Source organism: Somniosus microcephalus, unplaced genomic scaffold (assembly GCF_052327205.1).
Source record: "Somniosus microcephalus isolate GS21.2 unplaced genomic scaffold, FLI_Smic_1.0 unresolved_chr2, whole genome shotgun sequence".
NCBI lineage: Eukaryota > Metazoa > Chordata > Chondrichthyes > Squaliformes > Somniosidae > Somniosus > Somniosus microcephalus.
The window spans coordinates 39,842,669-39,851,005 of NW_028225180.1; positions in this window are offsets into that span (position 1 = coordinate 39,842,669).

The window sequence follows — 8,337 nt, forward strand, 5'->3', positions numbered from 1 at the left end:
GGGAATCCCTGGCCCAAGACCGTACAAAGTGAAGGTGAAGCATCCGGGAAGGTGCCGAACACATCAAGTCTCTTCGCTGGGAGCAAGTGGAAGCCAAGCGCAAGCACCGCAAGTCAACCCAAGCACCCCACCCACCCGCCCCTTCAACCACCGTCTGCCCCACCTGTGACAGAGACTGTAGGTTTCGCATTGGACTCAGTCACCTGCAAACTCATTTTTAGTGTGGAAGCAAGTCATCCTCGGTTATGAGGGACTGCCTAAGAAGTAAGATGAGAAGTACAGAGACAGACTTGTTTGGGTCAAGTGGATTTATTCTGCTTCTCAGAATTTTCCCGCTGTTATTTTGTTTCAGAAAATACTAACAATGTTTGAGTGGTGTTGCACATACAGACTGCATGCCCTAGAATTTGATCGGGCCAGAAAACAGGCATGCAGTGACGGAGGGTGCACTGTACATGCCTCTTAGCGTTGACTAAGGCAGCAGGTATTATTTGTTCTGATTGTAATGAGCCAGTGGTGCAGTTAGTGCTACCTGTGCTATTCACTGGCTATGCACCTGTGCTTTCTTTTGGCCGGGGTGGGTGCTAGATATCGGGCCTCCCTGACACGACTTAAAAGGTAACCAACACCTTGTAAAGGTAACCAACACTTTGTAACAGTGCTCTCCGCATACAGACAATGGGGAGACAATTGTGAATTGGTCAAATGGCTTCTAGAGCTACAGAAAGCAGCAAGCAATTAGGAAAGCAAATGGTATGTTTGCCTTTATTACCAAGAGGATTTGAGTATAAGAGTAAAGACATCTTGCTGCAATTATGTAGGGCCCTGGTGAGACCACACCGGGAGTATTGTATACACTTTTGGTCTCCTCACCTAACGAAGAATATACTTGCCATAGAGCGAGTGCAACGAAGGTTCATCAGACTGCTCCTGGGATGGGGAGGATTGTCCTATGAGGAGAGATTAAGTAGACTAAGCCTATATTCTCTAGAGTTTAAAAGAATGAGAGATGATCTCATTGAAACATACAAAATTCTTACAGGGCTTGACAGGGTAGATGCGGGGAGGATTTTTACCCTGGCTGGGCAGTCTAGAAGCAGGGGGCACAGTCTCAGAATAAGGGTTCGGCCATTTGCAACAAACATATATTCCTCCAGGGCATAAGAACCCAAAAGGAAAAAAGTGGTCCAATCATGGCTAAGAGAAGAAATTAAAGCTAGTATTAAGTCAAAGGAGAAAGCTTATAAAGTAGCCAGAAAAAGCAATCAACCTGAGGATTGTGATTTTTTGGAAATCAGCAAAGGGGGACCAAGAAATTGATAAAGAAAGGGAAAATGGAATATGAGCACAAACTAGCGAAAAATATAAAAACGGATTGTAAAAGCTTCTATAGGTATGTGAAAAGGAAAAGACTGGCAAAGGTAAATGCAGGTCCTTTACAGTCAGAAATGGGAGAATTTATAATGGGGAATGACGAAATGGCAGAGAAAATAAATAAATACTTTGTTTCTGACTTCACGGAGAAAGACACAAAAAACCTCCCAGAAATACGAGAAAAGCAAGGGTGTGACGAGAATGAGGATCTTAAAGAAATTATTGGTAAAAAAACAGTACTGGCAAAATTAATGGGACTAAAAGTCGATAAATCCCAAGGACCGGATGACCTACATCCTAGGGTTTTGGAAGAGGTGGCCATTGGGATAGTGGACGCATTGGTTGTCATCTTCCAAAATTCTATTGATTCTGGAACGGTTCCTGCAGATTGGAGGAAAGCAAATGTAACCCCGCTATTTAAGATAGGAGGGAGAGAGAAAACAGGGAACTACAGACCTGTTGGCCTCACATCAGTAGTTGGGATAATGCTGGAATCGATTATAAAGGATGCAATAACTGGGCACTTAGAAATTAATAGTAAGATTGGGCAGAGTCAACATGGATTTATGAAAGGGAAATCCTGTTTGCCAAAACTATTGGATTTCTTTGAGGATGTAACTAGTGGAGTAGACAAAGGGGAACCGGTAGATGCGGAGTATCTGGATTTACAGAAGGCCTTCGATAAGGTCCCACACAAGAGGTTGGTGAACAAAATTAGGGCACATGGAATTGGGGGTAATATACTACAGGAAACTCTTTTATCCGGCACCGATGGGACCGGCGTGGTGCCGGTTTATCAAAAACTCCAGATTACAGAGTTGTAGTTAAAAGGTATGAGAGCTCCGTACACAGCAACAAAAACAAGGCTTCCCTGTTGCATAGCAACAGCTGCAAGATCCCTGGCCACAGACCAAGCGTCCCTGTCGCTTAGCAACTAGTGCAGAAACCCCCGATTACACAGCCAAGAATCAAGAAACGGCCACTAATATGAAGAAAAACTTAACTGAACCTAATACTGAATTTTGCCGGTTAACCGAGATTTCTGGTTGTTTGGGTGCCGGTAAATCGAAAGTTTCCTGTAGCATGGGTTGAGAATTGGTTAACAGACAGAAAACAAAGAATAGGGATAAACAGGTCTTTTTCAGGATGGCAGGCTGTTACTAGTGGGTTATCGCAAGGATCGGTGCTTGGACCCCAACTATTCACAATCTATATCAATGATTTGGATGAGGGGACTAAATGAAACATTTCCAAATTTGATGACACAAAGCAAGGTGGCAGTGTCAGTTGCGAAGAGGATGTGAAGCGGCTTCAAGGAGACCTCAACAGGCTGAATGAGTGGGCGAGAACATGGCAGATGGAATATAATGTGGATAAATGTGAAGTTATCCACTTTAGTAGAAAAAACAGAAAGGCAGAGTATTTCCTAAATGGTGAAAGATTGGGGAATGCAGATGCTCAAAGGGATCTGGGTGTCCTTGCACATGAGTCACTGAAAGTGAATGTGTAGGTGCAGCAAGTCATTAGGAAGACAAATGGTATGCTGGCCTTCATTGCAAGAGGATTTGAGTACAGGTGTAAAGAAGTCTTACTCCAATTATATAGGGCCTTGGTGAGACCACACCTCGAGTACTGTGTACAATTTTGGTCACCTTACCTAAGGAAGGATATACTTGCCATGAAGGGAGTGCAACGAAAGTTCACGAGATTGATTCCTGAGATAGCGAGACTGTCGTGTGAGAAGAGAGAGAGTAAGCTAGGCCTGTATTCTCTTGAATTCAGAAGAATGAGAGGGGATCTCATTGACGCATACAAAATTATTACAGGGCTTGATAGGGTGGATGCTGGGAGAATGTTTCCCTTGGCTGGGGAGTCAAGAACCAGGGGCCACAGCCTCAGGATAAAGGTTAGGCCATTCAGGACTGAGAGAAGAAATTTCTTCACACAGAGGTGGTGAATCTTTGGAATTCTCTACCCCAGAGGGCTGTGGAGGCTCTCAAGTGCACATCCAAGTACGTTTTAAATGCAATGAGGGTTTCTGCCTCTACTGCACTTTTAGGCAGTGAGTTCCAGACCCCCAGCACCCTCTGGGTGAAAAAAGTACTCAACTCCCCTCTAATCCTTCTACCAATTACTATAAATCTCTGCTCCCTGGTTATTGACCTCTCTTCTAGCGAAACAGTTGCTTCATATCCACACTATATAAGTCCCTCATAATTTTATAAACCTCCCTGATAATTTTAGCAGTGCTGGAGGCTTAGCTCCCAGAACACGGCTGCTTTTCCGTAATGACTCCATTGGAGTCGTCAAGGTAAGAACATTCTCTCTTACTCTCTGCTCACACCTCCCCCACCTCCAGCCTCACTACACTCTTAATACTCCCCTACCTACTTCTCTACACCCCCCACAAACACTGCACCACACTTCACTATATATCCTTCTCCTCAAAGTCACACACCCCAAATCTAACATCCCATACGCTGCATACCAGCTTTTCTACCATGACATGCGCATTTTCAAACACCTCACAAGAATGTTACGAACACATTCCCTTCTTGCAGAAGCTCAAGTGGACTTGAGACAGGAAGCTGTCACCAGACGAGGCCGAGCCTGTCTGAACATACTCTCCCACCGCAGAGAATATGTACTGACCATCACCAGCAGGGACAGAGCCATGTCCGTGGCGACTGGCATCACTGGAGGAAACGTTGCAGATTTTCTCACACCTTTTCCTATTTTTCGCTTCTTACATCTATTTCACCCTGACCCTGTGCACGACAAACTACAGGTGCTTTCACCAGAAATGTCCCTCTCTCTCTGTTCCAACTTTAAAGTAAAAGGCAACAATTGTCCATCTCTTTCAGTTCAGCTGCTGATGTTGACATCCTTCTGTCAGTAGAGGAACAGCAGTCCAGTCTTCCTGGGGCTGCAACATTACTCGAGGTAACCATTGCAAGCAGCAGCTCAGATACTGGCACCACATGCATTTTAGAGGCGAGGCTAGGCTAGATAAGGGGTCCTCACATGGTGAACGTTCAGGAGATGGGGATGGAGGATTGGGCACGTGCTCACTGGAGGGCGAGATCACATTCTAACTTTGCTGCAGTGGACTCAGATACTGACGTCGAGGGACCCGCCTACCGAAGAAAGCTGATGGACATATATCAGGAAATGCTCGGTGCACTGGGCAGCCTGCCAGTGAGCTCCAACTTGTGTCAAGGCTTTCCACAGGCATGGAGCCCACTCTGTGCAATATGGGCCGAGTGATCAGCTCCATCAGCACACCAGTGGCGCCCACCATGATGGAGATTCTGCTGGCGTCTTCCATGGCATCTGCCATTACTGCTAGGAGTGCTGAGAAACAGTCCCAGGAGGGTGGCCTTGGCTCCATGGGAGAGGCACCTACTGTCCTCTCTCAGATGGAAAGCATGTCTACTCCCCCAGCAACCAGCCCAGCAGTGCACCTGTTAGTGCCACACAGCCACGTGGACCCACTTCAAGATGCCACAGTCTGCAGCCGGCCCTTCTAGGCACAGAGCTGCTCGAGGTCACCCATCACAGCCATCTGAAGTGTCCACAATGGTCATTCAGCAGCGTTCCAGCTCATAAGCTGTAGCCACTGGGGAAATACCTCATAGGAGCACTAGGATAGGGAAACGAGCACGCAATACAGACACAAAGGCCACGATTTCACCTCCCGAGGCAAGCTAAGTGCGACCGAGCTTGGCGCCGGATGGCGACACCGTCCGTGGCTCCATCCCGCTGTGAGAGAAGAATTTTCCGTTGATGGGGCTTGTTAAGTCCCGCCCTGCGAGGTTCCAGACCAATAAAACGGAAGCAGGTCTGATGATGTCATTTGGTGACGTGCCATCAGCCGGATTCTGTAAAGGGGTCATGTCCAAATTGATTTTGGCATTTGTGCTGTCAAGTGTTCTACAGCATGGAGTTGCTTCAACCACTAACAACCCCTGCACAGAGGAGCACGGCTGCACGCAGGCTCTCTCATGACTCCCTCCATATACTTATGGAGAGTCACAGCACGCAGGGAGGTTCTCTTCTTTTCCAATGTGCGGAAGACACCTCCCCTGGAGACCAATGCAGCCTGGTTGCACATTGCACAGTGGGGCACAAGCAGGTGTGTCGTCCGGTGGACCAGGCTGCAGTGGCACAAACCGTTCAATGAACTCAGTAGATTACAAAAAGTTACTGCAACACACACTCAACCTCATCCTGCTGTGCCACTCATCACATCCCCAGCCATGTGCCTTCCCTATCCTACTCCTGCTAATCCTTACTCACACCAACTTAGTTTGCACCTCCCCCATCCCTCTCTACATCTCACTCGCCACCCCTCACACTCAACCTACTGCAAGCGTCCCAAATAAAAACACACAAAGGTAGGCACTTGGGTGCTTTAGCCAATATTCAAGTGAAGTTTGTGTTGATGTGCTGTGAAACATTGAAATCTTTATTTTCAACACATTGCGTTCTTGGACAGAATTGTGTGCACTTTTGGAATTGGCTTAGTGAGTTGCAGTGAATGGTGAGACATAATAGTATCCCCCACAATGCTGATGAGTGTGAATGGAATGGCTTCGGCATTGTAGAGATGTTTAATGGTGCTGGTGTATGGTGGTGCCAACCTGGCGCATCATGTGGTAGCCATGGTGTTAAGTGCAGTAATTCTGGCCATGGCGAGTTCATCCCTGGCATCTATGTGCTCAGGTGCTGATGCCCTGTGTCCTGTGCAACATCTGGTTATTGCGGAGCAGGTTGGTGTTGTTGTTGGTGATGCTGGTGTGCCTGGTACTGCTGGTGTTGGGGCTGATTGTGGTGCGATTCTGAGGACCAAGGTGAGCTTTTTTCAAGGGTACCGATGCTACTGGAATAGATGGCAGCTGAAGTTGAGATGACAGAAGCGATCTGTTAATGGTGAGAGAGGCTGATCCAAGGAGGTGACAGGGGAGAGCGAGTTTACTCCAAACACTTCTTATCTGCATAAAGCGCAAAAGTGGGTTCCAAATCATGAAGGCTCCAGCTTCGAAGTTTGGGAATTGAACAGCTGTGAAATGGTAGGTTTTAAACCACTTTGGCATCGGTCACCTACTCACAGCAATGGAGAGTCATTGAGAACACGACATACGAACCTGACATAATACCCGCTCTCCAGGAACCTCGTTATTAACCTGGTCAAATGGTAAGTACATGGGGAAATGATGCGTAACTACCTTTTAACAAGCTTTGAAGTATTGAACTTGGCTGACCCGCCGCTTGGTGTTGGGTCTGTTCAGGGATGACAGACCCGACACTTGGGAAACTGACAAGGAGGCGGGTTTACAGCGGGATACCGACCCGGTCAATCTTTGTGTTTTTGACTGCAGACCTGCCTCCAAACCCGCACTCTGGCCGGAATATTGCCGGCGCTCAAAGAGCTGGTACAAGGTTGATTCTTAATTATTTCTCTTAACTATTACATTGAGATGCACTTGCATTGTTTGATGAAAGTGTTTATTGTACTGAATTTGGTGTTGGTGTTGATTTTTGTAGTGGAGTGAGGGCCGGACCCTTTAAGCTGAACTGAAGGAAGGCCACAGGATGGTGGTAGTAAGCACAGTGGTAAGGGTTGTGGGACATTTCATGTATTGGGAATGGAAGTGATGATTTAGAGGAAGCGCTCTTCGATGAACTGATCTCCGAGAGCTGATTCAGCTCGGGGCACTGTGATCGATGCCTCTCCTCCTCCTTCCACTCTTCGGGCTCCACTTGTTTCTGGAGTACTTCTCGTTGCTCCTCACGATGGCAATGATTTGCAAAATGCAGCAGACGACCACAAATCTGAACAATAGCTTAGGGAAGTAGTAGATCTCGATTGTGTGGTCTGTGAGGTTTCTCACGACGGCATGACTCTCATGGTAGACCAGATCTGCAGCTGTGCTTGGGTCCCTGACAGTAGTGAGCCCTGTCTAGAGGGACTAGTCCTCGTCGACAAGCACCAGCCTGAAACCTGAGGGCCTGGCTTGAATAAAGGTTTCACAGACGACTGGTGCAGGATGACAGAGTCATGACTGCTCCCAGGATAGCGGAAACAGGTCCATATGAGGTGCTGCTTGTGGTCGCTAACCAACTATGCATTAAGGGAGTGGACTCCCTTACGATTGATCAACATGCCAGGCTGGGAATGGGGAGCACTCAAGGCAAGGTAGCGGCTGTCTATGGTACTTCGCAGCCTGGGAAAGCCGGTCATGTGGACGCAGCCTGGAGCTCTCTCATCCTGCTTCGCTCTCTCATTATGGAAGAACATAGAGGTGTCCATCCTGGTAAAGAGAGACTCAGTGATCTCCCTGATACAGCAGTGGACTGCTGACTCGGATAGATCACTGGTGTCACCTGCTACAGCCTGAAAGGTGCCCATGGTTTTGAAGTTAAGGAGAACGGTGACTTTGATGGCCGCAGGCAGTGCAGTCCTTGCTGGACTTGTGTCTGCAGCAGGTGACATAGCTCGATGACAGCCCCCTTGGTGAAGTGAAGGCGCCTTAGTGACGGTACATAGAGTTACCATTGAATCTATAGCACTGAAACAAGCAGTTCAGTCGAAAAGGTCTGTGCCGGTGTATCTGCTCCGACCGAGCCTCATCCCACCGCACCATCTCATCCCATCAGCATATCTATCTATTCCTTTACCCTCATGTACATATCCAGGTTCCCTTTAATGTCGAGCAAACGGCCCCTGAATACACGCTGTGGGCATGGACTTCTGCGGAGTGCCTCTACTGATCCCTCCTGTGTCAGCTGCTCTTGTACTCTGCTGCGTCCCCCGCTGCGTGCCCCAGCTGCATTCCTCGCAGCTCCCCGCTGCGTGCCCCACTGCGTTCCAGGCTGCGTTCCTCACAGCCCCCGCTTCGTCCCCCACTGCATCCCACACAGCTCCCGCTGCATTCCCCGCAGCGTCCCCCGCAGCTCCCG